This window comes from Eptatretus burgeri, chromosome 4 (assembly GCF_056783735.1).
Source record: "Eptatretus burgeri isolate ZD-2024b chromosome 4, Ebu_testis_v1, whole genome shotgun sequence".
Classification (NCBI taxonomy): Eukaryota; Metazoa; Chordata; class Myxini; order Myxiniformes; family Myxinidae; genus Eptatretus; species Eptatretus burgeri.
In genome coordinates, this window is record NC_140964.1 from 134,921,197 (window position 1) to 134,941,196 (window position 20,000).

The 20,000-nt window shown below is 42.0% G+C and overlaps 1 long non-coding RNA gene and 1 pseudogene across 3 annotated transcripts in view; one reads left to right on the forward strand and one right to left on the reverse strand.

Moving 5' to 3' along the window:
• Positions 1–14,959, forward strand: part of LOC147029174 (uncharacterized) — a 76,404-nt gene extending 61,445 nt beyond the window's left edge. Inside the window, exon 3 of one of the 2 annotated variants that reach the window (XR_015056834.1) lies at positions 14,638–14,959. This is a non-coding gene — a long non-coding RNA (uncharacterized LOC147029174). The remainder of the gene's footprint in view (positions 1–14,637) is intronic. The other variant, XR_015056835.1, reaches the window with a different exon arrangement.
• A 1,373-nt stretch (positions 14,960–16,332) lies between these two features.
• The window catches only part of LOC147029176 (uncharacterized), a 157,277-nt pseudogene continuing 153,609 nt past the window's right edge, over positions 16,333–20,000 (reverse strand). The window contains exons 19-20 of the transcript XR_015056977.1: positions 18,860–18,994; positions 16,333–18,731 (exon numbers count right to left, since the gene is read on the reverse strand). The product of XR_015056977.1 is annotated as an uncharacterized LOC147029176 (transcript). The remainder of the gene's footprint in view (positions 18,732–18,859; positions 18,995–20,000) is intronic.

The window sequence follows — 20,000 nt, forward strand, 5'->3', positions numbered from 1 at the left end:
AGAGAGGATAGTGTAGGAGAAACCACATCGTCCATCTTGTCCTTGTCAATGTGAAGGTCATAATGTGTTCTTTCGTACTTAATTTCCTTGCATTCACGTTCAATGCATCTGGCTACTTGAATCTTGCTGTGTTCCAAGTCATCATATTCTTTCTCATCCCTCACGATCTTCAAAACAGAAGAAGCACAGTTCCTGAATGTGATGATGCTTGCATAGCCAGGGGATGACAAAACGATGACATCATCAGAGAACCTTTCCTTTACCTTCTCAATGACACGTGAGCATGACAATGACCTCACACTACAACTACTGTAAACATCATATAATTCAACTGAATTTCAGAGACTGTCCTTGTACTCCAGCATGAAGATGAAGACAGCCTATAGTCCTGGATCAACCACATCCATTTCTGATTTTCTTCCTGTTGGTTGGATGTTTCGGAGGGCCATGAACTTGCACATACAGTCCCTATGATATCTGGCATCTACAGCATGCAGATCCAGGGCCCCCTCCAGCCGAAGCCTGACCTGAATGGCCTATTCATCATTACGTACTCTGCATCTTTCAAGCAAAAAGTCTTTGTAGGGCTTTTTATAATGCTCAGAGTATGTGGAGCGACAGAGGAAGGCAGGTCTCCATCTCCCAGGGTGCTTTGGGTCCTTTTCAAGGTCACAAATCTCTCCACAATACAGACAATGTTCTCTAAAATTGAATTGAACTCAAGACTTTCGTAGTTTACTTGGGGGTTGTTCTGCAACATTCTGTAATTCATATTTTGCCAGATTTGACTTGGAAGTATACTTGGAGACACAGTTTTTGTGATAGAAAATTGTCAAGTTTGGATTTTCTGATCACTCTCCATGCAATTCGATGTGCAAGTCATCTCCATATTTCTGACTTGCATCTATAATTGACAAGATTCTCTCAGGTCCACTGTTTTTCTGCAGAGCCTTTGATTCCTGTGCACAATCTTTTCCATACTTGAATTTGAACACACATTTTCCACACATTGTTCATTCAGGGTACATGTACACAAAAATTATCTACATATACTAAACACCACCACCACCACCAGAAGTACCTGTAAATAAACATGATGAATTAAGTTTTGGAAAGAATATGTCACATATGACCACAAAATTTGGCATATATATATATATATATATATATATATATATATATATATATATATATATATATATATATATATATATATATATATATATATATTCAAAATTCTGAAGCACTTACGTCTTTGCTCACATGTCGAAACTTGAAGCCTTTGTTCTTATGTACACACACATGCACATGCATCTACTTCTAAAAAGCACCATCACCACCACCATCATGCAGAAAGACCTGAAAAATTGTTCTCTGTTACAAAATCAGTTTTGAAAATCATGAAGCAGTTGGATTTCCACAATTCAGATAATTTTCAGCAAAACAACATCAAAGTGCCCTGACTGATGCAGTGCTTGCTTGACACATATTATGCCTGTAAATAGCAGGAAATCTCTCTTTCTGAAACAAATTACAAAGAAGAAACTGGCCTTATGTAGGCCTACTATAATATATGTAGTTGCTGTCATGTTAGTGAAGTCGTATGACATTTTGTGTTGGACACCGTGGGCCTCTCCGAGCAAGTATTTTCTTCCGAAAATCGCCAATAACTCAAAAAAATAACAAATACCCAGTTTTCATGGCTAAATTTCTGAATTGAGCATCCTCGAAAACCCCTATTTTGATGGATTACGTGTCTCTCCAGCATAATTTGGGGGTACCATAGTAGTATTTCTAAAAGCGGAAGCCATTTTGGCCACCATCATGGATTTCTCAAAATTCCCAAGGGTGATTGTTTCACACCCACCCTAGGATGTTAACTTAGACCCTATACTACAATAATCTACAGAGAAAAAAAACTTTATTAGAGACTTTGAGGTCACCTCATTCGGCAGACAGACTAACAGTCTTAAATGAGGGAATAGATGTTGATACATCCTTTATGGTTGATAAGGTGCACAAGTGAGGTAGAAGTGAAAGAAAAATTGAGAAAATTAGATGAAGAATTTTTAAGGTTAGATATGAAGATAAAAAGGAGTGTTTTGGGTGAAGAAGAAAAAAAACCTTAAAATTCAATACGTTGAATGAGGAATATTTTAATAAGGTGGTTGCTATAAGAAAAGGAAAAGATATAGATATAACTTTTGCAGTTGATTTTAATCCGAAATAATTGAGAGATGAAAATCTGAAAGTTATTCTTAAAGTGCTTTTGGTATTAAGGACTGTATTACACACGATGAAAGAAAAATCAAAAGAAGTATTTTCTTCATGAAAGTTTGTGAATATTTCTCATAAATAAATGAGTTATTGTCTCAAATGTAAAAAGAAAACTAACTGTTTTCTTTTTTACAACTACAATGGCTGCCAGTTGACCAGTCGGCCATCTTTGATCAGATCACAAAATATAGTTAGGTGCAAGTGTATGCCATTGGGTACTGTGCTTGTGCCAGGCTTGAACAAAATTGGACCATGCATGTCAGAGAAATGGTTGGGTACACATTTAAGAAACAAAATGGCCACCAGTTGGTCATCTTGGATTTCATCTCGAAAAAAAAAAAAACAATGACGTGCACATGTAAGCTATCATTTGTTATATGTGTGCCAAGTTTGAACAACATCAGTAAATGCAAATCTGAGCAATGGTTGAGGATGTGTTCAACAGTTTTTTGTTTTTTTTTACAACTAAAATGGCCACCAGTGCATCAAAAAAAAATGATGTACATATGTAAACCATCATGTGTTATCTTTCTGTGAAGTACAAATAAAATCAGTCCATACATGTCTGAGATATGGTTGCGTATGCAGGCACATGAAAATCAAGACCAAATCCATAAACCTTTGTTTTGGACTAAGTCCAATGGGGGGTTAATAATCAGTGTGATTGAATAATAATCACTTTTGCCTTGAGAACCATCTCAACTCCATTTGGGATTGATGTAATTCGTTTAGGGATTGTGTTTGAGTCAATCTTTTCCCACCAGTGTTGTAATGCACTCCAGAGCATACTCGGACTGCTCACATACATTATATATTTCTCTCAAATGTATTCACTCTTCATTTATTCTGCTAAGACAGTTAGTCAATAATCCATATAAATATTTAAAAAGTGTTTGTATGTTATTCTATCACGATCGAACCGTAGCAGCCAGAGGCCAAATTTTGGGTGCAGGCACTTCAGAATCTGGGCAAGGTTTTAAGCTACCACACATGGGCCTTGACATCAATTTTGAGGCCACCAAAGGTAGCTAGAAAGTGTATATTAGGAAGTGGGCTCAGGCAGTGCTGCCGCTGACCTGCAGGCATAAGCTAAACACCATGAGGCCAATAACTCCAGAGCTCTTCAATGTCCAACATGTCCCGAAATCACCGTCGGGAAAAGCTCACCCAGCCGGGCAGCACCGGGTATCCTCCGAGCAGCAAAGGTACTTGTCACCCTGCTAATAACTATTAAAAATAAAGGCGACACCCTTGGGTGCTCACCTGTTCACGGCTGGATGAGAAAACCAGTGAACCACTGGTGGGCATGGATAACCCACAAATACAGTATTTCATGGAGAAGAAAGTAAATAACGATATATGTATATATATATATATATTTTAATGCAATGAACAAACTTTGGTACATCATGGGTGATGAAGCTTGTGGTCAAGTATCATCAAAATTGTGTGTCGTTTCTGAGAAGAAAGCAAATCCCTATTTTGAGGGGCAACCACCCTAACCCCCCCCCGCCCCCCCCCCCACGTAAACCCTTTTCCACCCTGATTTTTGAAGTTGCGTGAATAAACTTTGGTGCATTACGGGTGATGAAGGTTATAGTCAAGTTTCATCAAAATTGTGTGGTTTCGGAGAAGAAAGCAAATGCATATTTTGTGGGCAAACCCACCTCTCGGTGGGTCCCACCCCACCCCGTACAGCCCCTTAGGGCTTGAATTTTTTTAATGCCTTTAACAAACTTTGGTACATACCAGATGATGAAAGTTGTGTGAAAGTTTCATCAAAATTGTGTGCGGTATCTAAGAAGAAGTTGCAAATATTTGTGTATGGATGGATGGACTGACGATGCGCCATCTGATGACTGACGACGACAAGACCAACACAGTCGTGAAGGCAAAATAAAAAAGTTCAGGCAAGCAGGCACATGCTTGCGATATGACTACTCTATCTTACACTAAACCACTGCCATTGTCCTCTTGTGGAACACATTTTTTATGGCTCTTCAAATAAACCAACATGTTATTTAACTGATACAAACATGTGTCATTTGGTTTCCTGGTTCACGTACTGTACAGTGTCCGAAAATGTATATACCAAAAAGAATGTTGAATAGTGTTATAGTTATTCGAGAGACTGATATAAATTTGAGAGGAATACATGTAATAGCGTAATAAGTTTTGGGTTTAAAAAAAAATGGAATTGTTTAGATATTGTGACGTCCACGAGACTTGAACAGTCCCGCCAACGTAGAATGAGCCGAAACGATGAAGGCGGTTTATTTTTATGACCCAAAGATGGCGGTTCTAATCGCTCTACCGCAAACGGGACAAGGAAGGTGGCACGAGTCGCTTTTCACTGAGTTGATGATGTTTAGTTCTCTAACCAGAAATAACAAGACTCGGCAAGAAGAGGGATCCGGGGCGATTCGACGGGATGGTGGTGTGGGTTCGGGCGTGGGGAAAACACAGACAATTCCAATGAATATACAAATCTCAAACCCTCTAAGGCGCCAGGTACACACACACACACACACACACACACACACACACACACACACACACACACACACACACACACACACACACACACACACACACACACACAAAACGTAGCTATTTCTGGTGGTCAGGCTGGCCCGTGGTGTGGACGCAACAGTCCCTGGATTGGCGTCGGACGAGCTGGCGTTGCGCTCGTCAGGGGCAGGAGACACCGTGCTGCTGTCGACCTCCTGGTCCTGGCCCAAGTCCGCTCACAGCCGCCAGGGAACCAGTTTTGACGCCAAGTTGCGAGCAGGAGAGGGAGGCAGGTCCGCCCGCCGTTCGACCCCGTACTCAGAGCCAGCAGAACCCCAGAGCCAACCGAGCTGAGGCACGAGGCTCAGGAAGGCCTCGAGACACGATGAAACCAGGGCCGAATCAGCCCAACAACACAGCATGTTCCCAGCACAACAACCTCCACCAAAACGGTTTTTCTGTACCGATCTTCTTCCTCTTCCTTTTCACCCTGAACAGAACCTTTTTATCCTCCCGTCCTCGTCACTTCCAATCGAGCCGTTTTATTGGCCCTGCGCCGTCGCCTTCCGCCAATCGTGATCACGGGGCGGAGCCATCCGCAGCACTGTCCTGTGACGTCACGGCAAGCCTCCAGGGACTACTAAAAGGGGTTTACGCAGACACACTTACCCTATCCCGTGTCCCTATCTAATTACGTGACAATTATCATTTCCCCCTTGAAGAAATGGACATTTACTAGACAACTTATCACCACTGAATTGTTACTTATTACATCGAGATCCTGGTACACTCGAACAGCATGGCATACCTAATTAAACATCCTAATTACCCTTTGAATGCATACCCCCCCCTCAAACGTAACAATATTATCGAATTATAAGTAAACTTCTACGTGCCATAAATCATTCAGGATATAATCAATCGAATTAGGGTTAAAATTCTGAGAAAACATTTTCCAACACAGGTGTTGATGACACAGCATCAACAAAACGATCTTTAAGTTCTTCAATGTCCCTTGGTTTGCTGGTGAAGACTTCACTTTAAACAAAACCCAGATGTAACAATCTCAAGGTGTTAAGTCCGGTGAACAAGTGGGCCATCTCATAGGTCCTCCTCGACCAATCCAACAGTCTGGCAAAGTTTGATTTGAAAACACTTTAACAATTCATGCAAAGTGAGATGGTGCTCCATCCTGTTAAAAGAGAGCTCTTTGTAACAAGTCGGGATTTTCTTGGAGTTGTGGAATAAAGAAATCATTTTGAGGTATGAGGTATGATTTTGAGGTATGAAATGCTGGTAGTGGGGTAAATTGGTGAAATGATCTTGCAAAAGTGGATACCAACAAGCCATTTGGCACAAAGGGAGTTTTTTATATATAGATTAATATTTGAACGAGACCCAAACTGGCCAAATTCAGACTTGGGTGTAATTAAGCAAAATCCAAGATGGCCACCAAACGCTAATTAATCAGTATAAAAAAACAACCATTTCCATCAAATTATGTTAGATATTACCATATTTCATACATGATTCAAAGAAATTGAGTTCACATCATAAAAAAAATTAAATAATTTATAATGGTATTTTAATTAGTTTAATTCCCATTATTTTGATTAAACAACATTTAAATTGAAGTATTTACAGATGTTAAATCTTTTACTCAGTCTACCTTTTGTCTGTGTTTATATACCCCAGAGAGGCATCATAGAAGGTAGCTAGACAATGTAAATATTGCAAATTATTAATTTCAAGGGCTCATATGGAGCTTATTGACACACAGATGCAGAAGAAATTCTGTCCAGCAATGCTATGTTCCTTCAATCCCAAGAGCACTGTCCATCACAAGCACACAGATTTGTACATGGGAGGGAAGCTTTAATACACTTGCATCTCCCACTGCATGTTTTTTGGTAGTTCCAGTGAAGGAGCTCTTGACAATGAACAGAGGCTTCAGACAGATTTGTCCAGTGGAGTACCATTCCTTGGTCAGTCTTCTTCCAGCCCCACTGACATGCATCCGGTACCTCTGGCATCCTGATCAGACACTGCCCCCAAATGTGTCCTGCTTGCAAAGCTGCCTTTTTGCAGTGTTCTTCTAATGCTGCTTTTGTGGGAGGGATATTTTCGATTTGCCGACTTCTCTTGGTGAAAAGCATTTGTCGGCATTGATTGATGTCAGTACATGAACTTGTCCTGTCATACAAGAGGACTGTGTACCTCTCCAGATGTGCCATTTGACTCTGTTATTTCAGAAGGATTCATGGAGAGACTGACAAATGTGTCAGTGATTTCAGGGAATGCCTTCCACACCTTCCAGGCAGATTTCTTGCCATGCCCTGCAAATGCTGAAACTGTATCACAGCCGTTATAGGCATGCCAGTAAGGCAGAGCTGAACACATCTGTGGTCCCAAACTTCTGGCATACTGATGGATAGGGATGTAGCATTTATTTCTGCCCACTCCAAATGCTATCCAGAATTCTTCAACACTAATTTGATGATAGACCAAGATGGCTCTGATAACAACATCAGAATCTACAGTCCTTATGAGTATTTTGCGGTGTCCTTCTCTAACAGCATGTTTGGCATGCAGAAGTAGGCGCGAGTCTGCTTCCTCATGTCCACAAGGAGACAACTCCTCTGCCTCAAACATACTAGATGATGACTTCACGTTGTCCAAATGTGTCACCACAACTGTTTTGGTTTCATCTTGGTCCATTATCAAATCCTCTGCAAGAAGTTTGAATAATTCCTCTTTGTTATCATCCACTTTGAGGAAGTTGCTCCAATTCTAAGGAATTCTTGTTGAGGGGGTCACCTTGACCTTTTTACCAATTCCCCGTCTCTGCAAGATTCCTTTAAGCTGTTTGGGAAGTATTGGTCAAATACCACATCTACTCTTGATGCCTTTCTGGAATTGCTCATAATTGCTGGTTTAAAGACATATTTGCTGTATCGTGAAAAATTAACTGCCTTTCCAGGTGTTGCCATGTGAACAACAGCTGGTCCATCAATGAGTACAGCTGTATAATCTGGCTCAGCATACTCTGGCGATCGACATTCTTTTAGGCACTCCATGATTTCTGATTTAGTACCTTTCCTTAATTTTCCAAATTCTGAAGGGATGGGGGGTCGGAATGGTTCTCATGGCTAAAGAAATCTTCCAGGTCCCCTTCCCGAACTTTGGCATGCAATGAATAAGCGAGAAAATAAATGACAATCCTGAGTCAAAGCTGATACTTTCTGCTTTGCATTTCTTGTTGAGGGAGAATTTGGTTGATGGAAAAGATGGAGCTTGTTCTTGCGAATGACATCATGGATAGACACTTTGCTCTTTTCAAGTCTCTCTTGGACATATGTTTGGTACTGGTCACTTCCAATCTTTGCTGATATTTTCACAGATTCAACAGCCTTTCCTTCCAGAACATTTTTTATCAATCAGAGACATTAGTGTATTTCCTTCTTGGTAAGGGTTTCCCTCTTCTTCAAATATTTCTGCAACATTTCTGATGTGTTTCTCAAAATGTTTCTGGAACGACTTTGTGTCTTCATGGTGAAATTCCTCTTCCACATTGCCATTTATTCCACACTCCTCTTCAAATTCGGTCACTATTCTGGCAATCTCAGGTCCTGAAATCATCCATTTCATGAGAGCAGAAGGATTGTCCAGGATATCAACGGCACCTCCATCATGTTTCACATTTCTGTTATTCTGCTCGTGCACCTGATCATCTGAAAGACTAGAGAATGGCCTGTGGGATTTTTGAGTTACAAATTTTCCTTGCATCAACTCCTTGTATACACTTGGGTGCCTGGTCTTCAACTATTTTTGACTCTTCACAAAAACAGGCAGTCATCTGGCATAGTGGACATGGTCAAGTTCAAACATCAAGTGCAAAACAGAATGATGGCATAAGAATAACTTAGCTTTCAGCATTTGGCGCAAAATGCGATGGTGGGCGGAAATGACGTCTTTCGTTCGTTCGTACATGAGAGGGGAGCGGTTCTTGGTTTTTTTTTCCATCAAGCAATACATTCAATGGTTTTCACATATATAACACATTAGTTTCACAAATTTCCATTGAAATACTCGGGTATTTCCGTCAATTGTCACCATTTCCGTCTAGGTTACGCACTGCCATCTACCGGACGGCCGTCATTGGCTGTCTTGAGGCACGTGGGAGGGGGGGGGGGACACCGGAGACGTGGTAGACACCGGGGACATTTCAAACTCGGTGCAACTGTATACAGTGCATGCGCTGTAAAAATGCTATATATCGGAGCCTATGATTTACTGCCTTTCTACAATACTAAAATTATACATTGAATAGCTATAAAAGTAAATCAAGCCAAAATCTTACCTTATTTTTTCTTTATAAGTCCTCTGAGAGCACCATGAGGTTTTTGAGCCAGTGGGATTTCCCCGGGAATTCCCGGGATTCCCAGGAGCATCCCTCGGGAATCCCCTTCCAGGAGGCTCCCAATGATGCTATTGTTTTAGTAACTTCCGGTTCCGGTTTTGAGCGGCAAGAGGTCTCCTTCGGGGCTCCCTGCTGACATTCTCAAAGTTAAGTTCCGGTTGTTATTTGTCCCGTTTTAACTGTTTAATTTTCTCACCTACATGTTAATGTGTGTTCCTAGTTCGGTTTTGTTTCAAAAATCGTGCTATTTTGTGAGTATTTTTGTCGACGTTCTTACTTGGTGTTTGAGGCCTAGTCCTAGGTTTGAGGCCTACCGGTTCCACTCGGTGTTCGATCGTTTTTTTTTTGTTTGTTTGTTTGTTTTTTCTCCCCATTACCTTCAATTTCTATCCTCCCCATTACCTTCAATTTTCATCCTCCCCACTTTCCAAACATCCCCCATTCTCCCAACTTATCTCTTTCTTATCTCAAAAAAAAAAAAAAAAAAAAAAAAAAAAAAAAACCAACAATAACAACAACACGCTCACCTTCTCCCGATTCTGCTACTTCTTCTTCCTCTTAACTTCCTCCTCGTCTTCCTCGATTTCTTTTTTTTTTACACTTCCATGACCTAATCTGTTGAACTCTCTCATACATTAATATTAACAACAAAACAATCTTATAATGCTTCATCTTCCTCTCTCACACATGTGGTACTCTTTACTGTTTCACTACAATGCACTTCTCTTCTGCTATTTTAACAGACTGCTCTCATTTTCGACCTCTCCTTCATTCCTTGCCTAAAAAATCCAACTATTACAGCGCTTCTTCTCTCCCATGCTCTGAATTCGCCTTCATTGCATCCATCAAGAATTGTGTTAAATCGCATCTCTGACCTAAAACTTTTAAAAACCACAGTTTGCCATGGATGCTCGCTTTCCATCAACCATTCTTTTTTCCAACTTCAGTGCCAACTCACCCCCTCACCCCTCACTCTCACTCTCAAAGCAACCATCCCACTCTTCTCCTCCAAGCCTCCCTCTCACCTCTTTCAAAAATTCCCCCCTCACCTTTCTCCCACCTTTCATCCCCCTCACTCTTCCTTCTCTAAGTTGCCCCCCCTCTCATCCACCAACCTGCCTCCCTCCACTGCCCTCTCACCTCCATCTCTTCACTCCACCTCCTCAAATCCTCAACTGCCATCTTCCTTGTCTCTTGTCCCCCCTCTCTCCCAGCACCACAGAGCCTTTTCTCCTCCTCATTCGGCCCCCTCCCCTCGCTATTCTGCAATACCCCACACTCCTTCAGCAACCCTCCTTACCTCCCCCCTCGTCCCTCGTCCTACCCTCCCCGCCCCCTCCACCTCCTGCACCCAAAGCCTCCTCCCCTACCTCTTCATTAAATGTGTGGACCTCAAATATCCGGGGCCTTCGCTCAAAACCTTTCAGATCTTTCCATGCAGGTTGCCACTGACAAACCAGACATTATCTGCCTAACAGAAACTTTCCTCTCCCCAAGGCGTGTCTGACTCCCAAGTATCTCTCCCCGGTTACTCCCTCTTACGGTATGACAGACCTGAGCCTCGTCCTGGTGGAGGTGTTGCTCTCTTCATCAAAGACTCTATTCCTCACTCTCCCTGCACTGCTCTCACTCCCCCACACCCCCAGGAATACCTCTGGCTTCGGCTTCCCCTCCACTCCCACCTCATGTTTATATGTGTACTGTACCGTCCACCGAACAGTGATGACTCCATCTACACCTCACTCTCCGAAAACATGGACCATCTTCTATCTTCTCATCCAAACTCTCTCTTCCTCTTATGTGGCGACTTCAATTGTCATCACGCCAGTTGGCTAGGTGTGGGTACCTCTCTCACCTGCCATGGGACGTCAGCGAAGCTTTCTGTGACTCATTGGGACTGACTCAATCGGTCAACTTCCCGACCCGGATCTCAACCAATGGTACTCCATCTCTTCTGGATCTGATTTTGACAAATTTCCCCTGACAATATCTGCTGCTCTTCCTTCGCTCCAATTGGTTCTTCTGACCACGTCCTTGTTAAAGTGGACATCTCTCTGGCTGTCATCAGAGAACCACCTCACCGCCGTCGAGTCTGGCATTTCACTCAAGCCGACTGGCAGGGTCTCCGAGCAGCCATCAAACTTACAGACTGGTCTCCTATCACTACTTTCTCAAACATCAACTCATCCTGGGAATTCTTTCAAAGAAACTTGCTCTCCCTCATGCACAGATTTATCCCCTCTCGTGTTCAGTTGTCTTACCCTTCCTCCCGCCCTTGGTTTACTGAAGCTTGTGGCGAGGCAGTTGTCCTGAAACAACTTGCCTTTGCCTCATGGAAAGCAAACCCAACTGAGGGCAATCTCAGTTCTTTCCACAAAGCTCGGAACAAGTGTGTATCTACCCTCAGGAGAGCCAGAAAACAACATCTTTCTCATCTCAAGTCTGAACTCTCAGACCTCTCTCCCTCCTCAAAATCCTGGTGGCGTTTAATCAAATCTGTTTCTGGTGTATGTTCCCCCTCCATCCCCTCCCTTACCCTCAAATGGCCGCACTGCTGATTCCACACGTGATAAAGCTGAATGTCTAAACTCGGTGTTTGCAGCTAAATCTTGTGTCCCAAACCCATCACTATCTCTACCCACTTTACCCAGTCGCACCCAACTGTCCCTGGACTCTGTATCCTTTTCTCCTGACAAGGTGGAGAGCTTGCTTTCAAACCTCGAGTCAGATTCTGCAACCGCTCCAGACGGCATCAGCCCACGTGTCCTCAAAGCCTGCTCTTCTGCTCTTGCTCACCCTCTCTCTGTTCTATTCACCCTCTCATTTTCCCAAGGTCATCTGCCATCTGCTTGGAAATCTGCTAACATCACTGCCCTGCATAAAAAGGTGCAAAAACAGATCCCTGTAACTACAGACCAATCAGCCTTCTCCCAATCATCAGCAAGGTTATGGAATCCATCATTGCTTCAGACATGAAATCCTTCCTCTTCTCCAATGGCTTGATTTCCAATCATCAATTTGGTTTCAGACCAGGTCACTCTACCCTGGATATGCTGCTACTGCTCTCCCATCAATGGATGGAGGTCCTCAATGCCAGACAGGAAATCCGAGCCGTATCCCTGGACATATCACGTGCTTTTGACACAGTCTGGCACCCTGCACGACTCACCAAACTCTCTTCCCATGGTATTCAAGGCCATCTCCACTCATGGCTCGCAGACTTCCTCTCCTGTCGCAGTCAACGTGTGGCCCTAAATGGAGTTCTTTCATCCCCTCTTCCTGTGCAGGCTGGAGTTCCTCAAGGTAGCGTTCTGGGCCCTGTTCTTTTCTGGTTTTCATCAATGATCTCTCGGACTCTCTGGAAAATCCTCTATTTCTCTTTGCCGATGACTCCACCCTCTGCCGTACCATCTGTCATCCCTCAGACCGGCAAGCAGCAGCTTCTTCGCTCACTGCAGATCTGGATAAAATCACAAACTGGTCCAACACGTGGAACATGTCTTTCAATCCACACAAATCTCACACTCTCACTATGTCTCTTCGAAAGGACCGTTTACAAAACCCCCCATCCACTTTCTCAACAATCCACTGGAAGAAGTCTTTTCTTTCAAGCTTCTGGGTCTCACTATCTGCCATGACCTTTCCTGGGAAAGTCACATTTCCAACCTTGCCTCAAAAGCCAGTCGCCGACTGGGAATCCTCCGTACGTGCAAAGTCCTTCCTCGGCCCTCTTGAGCTCCTGACTACTTACAAAGCTTTTGTCCGTAGCCTGATGGAGTACTGCTCTCCCCTCTGGGCTGGTGCTCCTGCCTCCCACCTTTCTCGACTTCACGCTGTCGAAACCAGGGCTTTTAAGATCATTGGCATCTCCCGCAATGAAGCTGAGTCTTTGGGCCTCTCACTCAATCACCGCAGGTTGGTCGGTGGTCTTTCTGTCTTCTACCGACTCCTCTCCAGCCTTGCCCCCCCTGCTCTCTCTGCGATTTGTCCCAACCACATTTCCACAGGGCGGCTCAAGGTCCGCTAACAACCCCTTCTGGTAAAACTACCAAAATCACGAATCACTGCTCATCTTCACTCTTTCATTCCTCTTTTTCCCGCCTTTGGAATAAACTTCCTCACTCTATTCTTTCCCATCCTTCCCTCCAGGCTTTCAAAACAGCTGCTCAGCCCCCGCTCTTTTGTTCCGCCATCCAAATCCTCCATCTTTTCTACCCCCGATAATCCACCCATGCCCACTTCCTTCAATTCTCCTGCTTTCCTTCCTGAAAGTCCCTGTAATGTCCATCTTCTCCTCGCCATGTTCCCCGTCCCATCCCCATCCCTCTCCCTTCCACAGTTCACCTGTGTCTGTTCCCCAATGTTTTGTCCCTTCCACTCCCACCCCTCTTGTCTCATGCCTCCTTGCTGTGAGTTGTGTGTTAGCTCTCATACGAGCCTCGACCAAGGTATACAAAAAAAAAAAAAAAAAAAAAAAAAAAAAAACTTCTAACTTCAGAAGTTAATTATCTTAGCTTATTTTTCTGTTGTAGAACTCATACAATTCAAGTATAAAAGAGAAAAACCCATGTTTAAGGTAACTTTTTCATAAATCAATGGTTTTCATATAGTATTATGAGAAAAAAACAAAAATTCATTACTTTTTTCCTTTTATTGGGCAGTTTAATTAAATAGACATTATTACAATTCATATTTTATGATTTCTTTTGTATTATTTAACTGTTTTGATAAATATTTTTTGTAAATATAATTGATATTGAAATTTTTTACACTGTCACTTTATGTATATAGTGATTGGCAGACATCTTGGATCATGACTTAATTACAGCCAATCATGGGCTTTGCCAGCTTGGGTCTCGTTGAAAAATTAAACTAGACATATCTATAGTACTTTGTGCCAAATAGCATGTTGGTATCTGCTTTTGCAAGATCAATCCCAAATTTGTCACCAATTTACCCCACTATGGTGACAGTGCTTTAATCAAAGATATAAGGTCCATGGATGTGAGACCGTGACATGGCACACCAGATGTTTACTTTCGGTGAATCCCTTTCGTGTTCATACAATTCATGCTGATGTTCTTCTCCCCATATCCCACAATTGCGACGATTACCTTTGCCTGATATGTGACATGTAACCTCATCACGAAAAATAAGTTTGATAAAAAATGTCCGTACGATTCTATCCATTCAATTAATTATTGACAAACATTCTCTTGTTTCATAATTCTCTTTCAAAAGTTGGTGAACTGGTTGAATTTTATAACATTTAAACCTCAATTTTTTATGAAGGATATCATGAACAGAGAATCAGAGATTTTCGGAATGTTTACCTCAAGTAATGCTCTTCCTAATTGACTTTTTATGGCTGTTGGTAAATGCTTCCAAAGCAGCATTCGCCCTTTCATTTGACTTTCTTGGCCTTCCAGCAGATTTCTCCTTCAGAACAGATCGTGGAGCCACAAACTGATCCACCCATCTTCGTATGGAGCGCTCACGTCTTTCAGACGCTGGTTTGTTCCTTTCATGCTGAAAACGCCATTGGGTTTGAATGATTGAACCACATTAATGTAAAAATCTCACAATTTTTGCTTTCTCTTGAGGACTTGTCATTATATCAGAAAATGGGGTTTCTCCTGAAAAAGAAAGAAAATAACAGTCGATATTCATAACAAACTAAAACTTACGCATTTACTGCATGTGTTCCATTCAAATTTGTCAGCATCTCAAATCCTCAATAAACTCACTGACCAGTGTGTGTGTGTGTGTGTGTGTGTGTGTGTGTGTGTGTGTTTTTGTTGCATCACTACTCCTACAGTTCTGGCCCAATTACATCCACATGTTACGTAGGATCACCATGACCTCAATTAGGACATCGGGGTGTTTTATCTTTGCCAGTGGTATTGGGGGGAGGAATGCAAATTCTCGATGAAAATGTGTATCGTGTAGCGCCGCCTCCAGGTGGGAGAGGGTATTACAAGTCTTACAATTACAAGAGGGTATTACAGTATTCCTGTCCCATTTTCCAGTGCAGTGAGGTGCTTTGAATTATAAGTAGTCGGTATGTTTTGGCTTCATGCATGTAACCTGGGTTATTTTTTTTTTCCCCGAGCGAATGAGGCAGCTGTAAGTTGCCTTTTCACCACCCAAATACAGACATGAGTCAGCAGAACATGTTGCATGCTTGGAACAAGATCTCACATCGGGCAGGTACTCAGCGAACAACAAAAATATTCAACATTCTTTTTGGTACATTCATTTTCAGACACCCCGAATATGTTGATGTCATGCTCAAAAAAGAGCTGAAACATAAATCACATGCAGGATAAGGACATGAAGAGACATCGGTGCACTTTTTTAAAATCAATTTGATCACAAGGTGAGTCGAAAATGGATGAACATAATTGTATATCGGATTTGAACCTGAGTCCCCGACATGATGCAGGTTCAGAAGGGAACTGTAACAAACCAACCTGTCATGTTGCTGAGCAACTTGCTTGTGGTTGTGGATCTGCTAAAGGTTTTAAAAACCACTCAGGTGAGTTGAAATGAATTATACCAGGAAATCGAGAGTATGGTGTGAAGAGCACCAGTTCCCAAGCAATCCCTTTTCCAGGTTAGTGATTTTTTTCCCATCCCTCACCTCTTTTCATTTGTTGGCTCCTTGTCTGTTTCATCCTCCACTTTCCCCTTCCTCTTCTTGCTACGTTTCAGATTGTGTGCAGCTTGTTCACCCCCATGTGTCCTTCTCCCCCTCCTCTTGATCTCACTGTCACCATCAATTCTACTCTGCTGTCGGTGTTACCCCTTTCCATTTTGTTCCCTTCTCTTCTGCTGCAGCTCTTCCACGAGCCTCGATCATCCATTAAAAAAAAAACCAGAAGAGGATGGAGGACATTGACTCCATCAATGACAGCAAGAAGGGAGGAAAGCGGAAATCCTGACCTGTGAAAGAGGGTCAAAGTGAAGTGACGAACAAGTTAATAATTTCGCATACCATGATGTATTGTCTTCAGCAGACTATTGGTTGTGAGGTTGTCAGAGAAAAACACAAACAATAAATGTTTTTAACCAAAGGATTAGTCTTATCCAAAAACTCCACATCAGATCCCTATATCCACACATGCATGACAACTGGATAGCCATCTTATTTATTTCAAAACAATATGCTTTTCAATGAACTGTCCTGATAAAACTGCAGGCATCTGGGAGTTTATCAGTGGATATGTCAACATATCAGTGGATATGAATGCCTTGGATATGGTGGGTTCTTCATATCTGAGGGTATGAAGGAGGTTCAGTGAAGTTCAAGACTCATTAGAACATTGCTCGGGTGGTCTGACATGTTCCGCAAACAACTACCACATTTACCACAACATTTACCTTCCGTTTAAGAAAGGCAGTCCTCCACAACAGCAAATAGTTAAAATTTCCCTTCGAGATCATTTAACCATGATCTAACTCGAGTGACCCAAATATAAAATGAGTCACCATATTTTCTCAATGGAAGCACATGAAATTTGAATGAGAATAATGTACCAAACCAGCATAGAGCAAATATAAAACAATGATAAAATAATAATGGCATGCACAGATAATTTCTTCATTATCCATAGTGCCATAACAACAATGAAGAAGAAACATGTGCTCTTCAAATGAACCAAAAACAAAAGGGGCCAAAAATAATGACGACATAAAAATATATAGATCATACTGGCAAAGATTACGAAGCTGTATAGAGACCTGAGTGCAGGGCATGGTTTGAGGATGGACATTGCACAAACACGTGAATTTGAGTGTATTGTAAAATATTGAGCAATTTGTTCAAAATCCAACATTCGAGAGTGCAGGAGAAGCAAATTGTGATGAGAAACTGGAAAACGGTGACGTCACGTCCACCATGGTTCAACGACATGAGCATTCGATCCACAGCACCAGAATATGCAGATAAAACCGTTGCAGGTTCAGAGTTGTGAGCATGAGGTGTTTTTTTTATTTTTATCAATTTAATAATTATCCACTTGTATCGGCAAAATACTCCGGTCATTTCCACGCTTGTGATCCTATTTTGCTTCTGTATGTGCAATAAGTTGACAACAATGGACTTCATTAAGGCAACAACACATTGGCATGGCATTTCGACCACGAAAGAGGGAGGCCCACAGAACGAAGGTTTTCTTTTCTTTACAGGTTTGATAGCAGCGATTTCTTTTTTTAACGCCATACAGCACAGTGTTTTAAGAAAATATTGTAGAAAACTGTTCATTGCATTTTTAAATGCGGTAAATAAAGGTCATCTATCAAAAGAACAAAAGAGGCGGACAGTGTAGCTATTGGTTGAGATGAAGAGAACAACTGATGCAACTACACTTTGGAGCTGTAATCGGGACAAGAGGATCATCGTCATTCAGAAAAACAATTCTTCGGTTTCACAGAGAATCTGAACAGAAAGGCAATGTGCTCAAATCGAAAAGGCCTCGGAAACCGTCATTATGCACACGAGAGAGGGTCGAAGCACTTCAAACCAAAGTCAATGGAGTCTTGGTAAATAGACTGAAGGCAAACTGAATGCGATATTGACAAATAAATGTTCAAAAATTGTAGAACTTTGCATCTCCCGTGTTTGCTTTTTAAAAATACAAAATTTTCAGTTGCGATTGTCTACATTAAGTGGACAACCTTGTACCTATCGACACTCTATTTTACTTCCTCTGGCTCAGTTCAGAGCATGTCCACCTTCTTCCTACTTTGTTGTTGACATTAAATCCTTTCATTCGTTGCTGTTTTCACTCTTCTATAAGAATTGATAAGTTGTCGAGGAAAAATGCAAACAGAAAGAAAATTCTACAAGTTGCTGCAGGACTGGGTCACTGACCATTCAGGATGGAAAGCCCAGCTATTGCCTTACAAATAGGTCAGGGTCTTTGGAGAACATGCAAGATCCCACGTCTCATGTAGCATGGTTGACCAACACAGTCGTGAGGGCAAAATAAAAACGGTTGAGGCAAGCAGGAACATGCTTGCCATATGACTACTCTATCTCACACGAAACCACCGCCGTTGTCCTCTCGTGGAAGGAATTTTTTATGGCTCTTTAAATGAACCAACATGTTATTTAACTGAATATAAGCTTTGCCACAGAAAGAACACTTGTATGGACGCTCCCCCGTATGAGTTCTCATATGGACCACCAAATTACTCGACTGCGTAAAAGCCTTACCGCAGACAACACACTTGTATGGGCGCTCCCCGGTGTGAGTTCTCATGTGAACTGCCACTTTGCTCGACTGGTTAAAACTTTTCCCACAGATATTACACTTGTGCAACTTCCCTGTCGAGTGTAACTTCATGTGCTCAGTCAGTTTTCTCTTAACTTTCCCACTATATTGACAGTAACTGCACTTGTACATTTTGGATGCAGAATCCTGCAAGTGAGATGCCGTGTGCCACTTCGGAACGGATTTCTTGTGAAGAATCGTGGAGGACCGGGACCTTCGTTGTTCTGCATTACCTCCAGGCCGTTCTGTAAAGAATTAATATCATGACATTAAAGCAGCTGCTGTAAAATCATCATAATTATTTTGGCAAAATAAGTAAATAAATTTGAATAAAGCCAGAAGAAATGGTACGTGTTGGTGAGGTCTAGCTCACCGGTTCTGTGAGCATTGCTCACATTCTCGGGATCCACACAATGACTTTCTGTCACAAAAACTCCATTCCAGGTTTCTTGAGAAACTGAAACAACGTTGTCTTGGAAACATCCCACTCTCACTGGATAAACATCATCTGCACACGACCCGATATCAGCCCATTGTAGAGATGCAAAAGGAAAAGCAGTGAGTGCTGCCATCGAATTGGATTGGTCTTGTTGTAAAATCAATGATGATCAATAATAATAAAAAAACAATTCACATCAAAGGGCATAAATCTGTCTCCAAAGGTTTTGTGTTTCCAGCAACAGCCACTGAGATCAGCACAAAAGAGAGAAGTGTCCATTGAGAAAATTGAATTTTTAAGAAGGGAAAGGGGTAGGTTTAATGGAAAAGCGATAAGGTGGAGGAATTGGAGAAGAACTTGGGGAAAAGGAAACAAAATTGAGATAAAAGTGGAGAGATAATGTCAAGCATGTTACCTTTTTGTAATCTTGACTAATAAATGTCAGTGCGTCCATCAGTGTGTGTGTGTGTGTGTGTGTGTGTGTGTGTGTGTGTGTGTGTGTGTGTGTGTGTGTGTGTGTGTGTGTGTGTGTGTGTGTGTGTGTGTCTCCTCCATAACTCCAAAACCATGAAAACTTGCAGCCTAAAACTTTCCATGCATACTAAGGGAACTACAAGGTGGTGCATGAATGAAAACTGGGTGCTTGGTTTAATTAAAACAACCCATTACGATAATTATTAGCCTTAGTTAATTATATCCCTTGTCAGGCACCTCCTCAGGCACCTGGCCCTCCCTCAATGGGGTCTTATGGCTCATGCATCCTCGGTGACCTCGCTCTCCCTCCTGTGGTCTTGATTCACCATTTTGACCAGCCTGCTCAACAATGTCTCGAGTTGAAACAGGCCGTAACAGTTTCTTAACCCGACGATGAACAATTTAAAAACTTCGTGTTAACGCATTAATGGGTCAGATTGACCCGGGATTTATGAGACCGATATTTTTGTTTAAATGAAAAAACAAAATGCAATTATCTATATTATTTTATGCATTGAGGTGTAATCTTTTAGTATTTAATGTTTTTTGTTATTTATTTTCCCCTCCTCCCCTCTTTGGATGCATTTTGTGTGTAGTATTA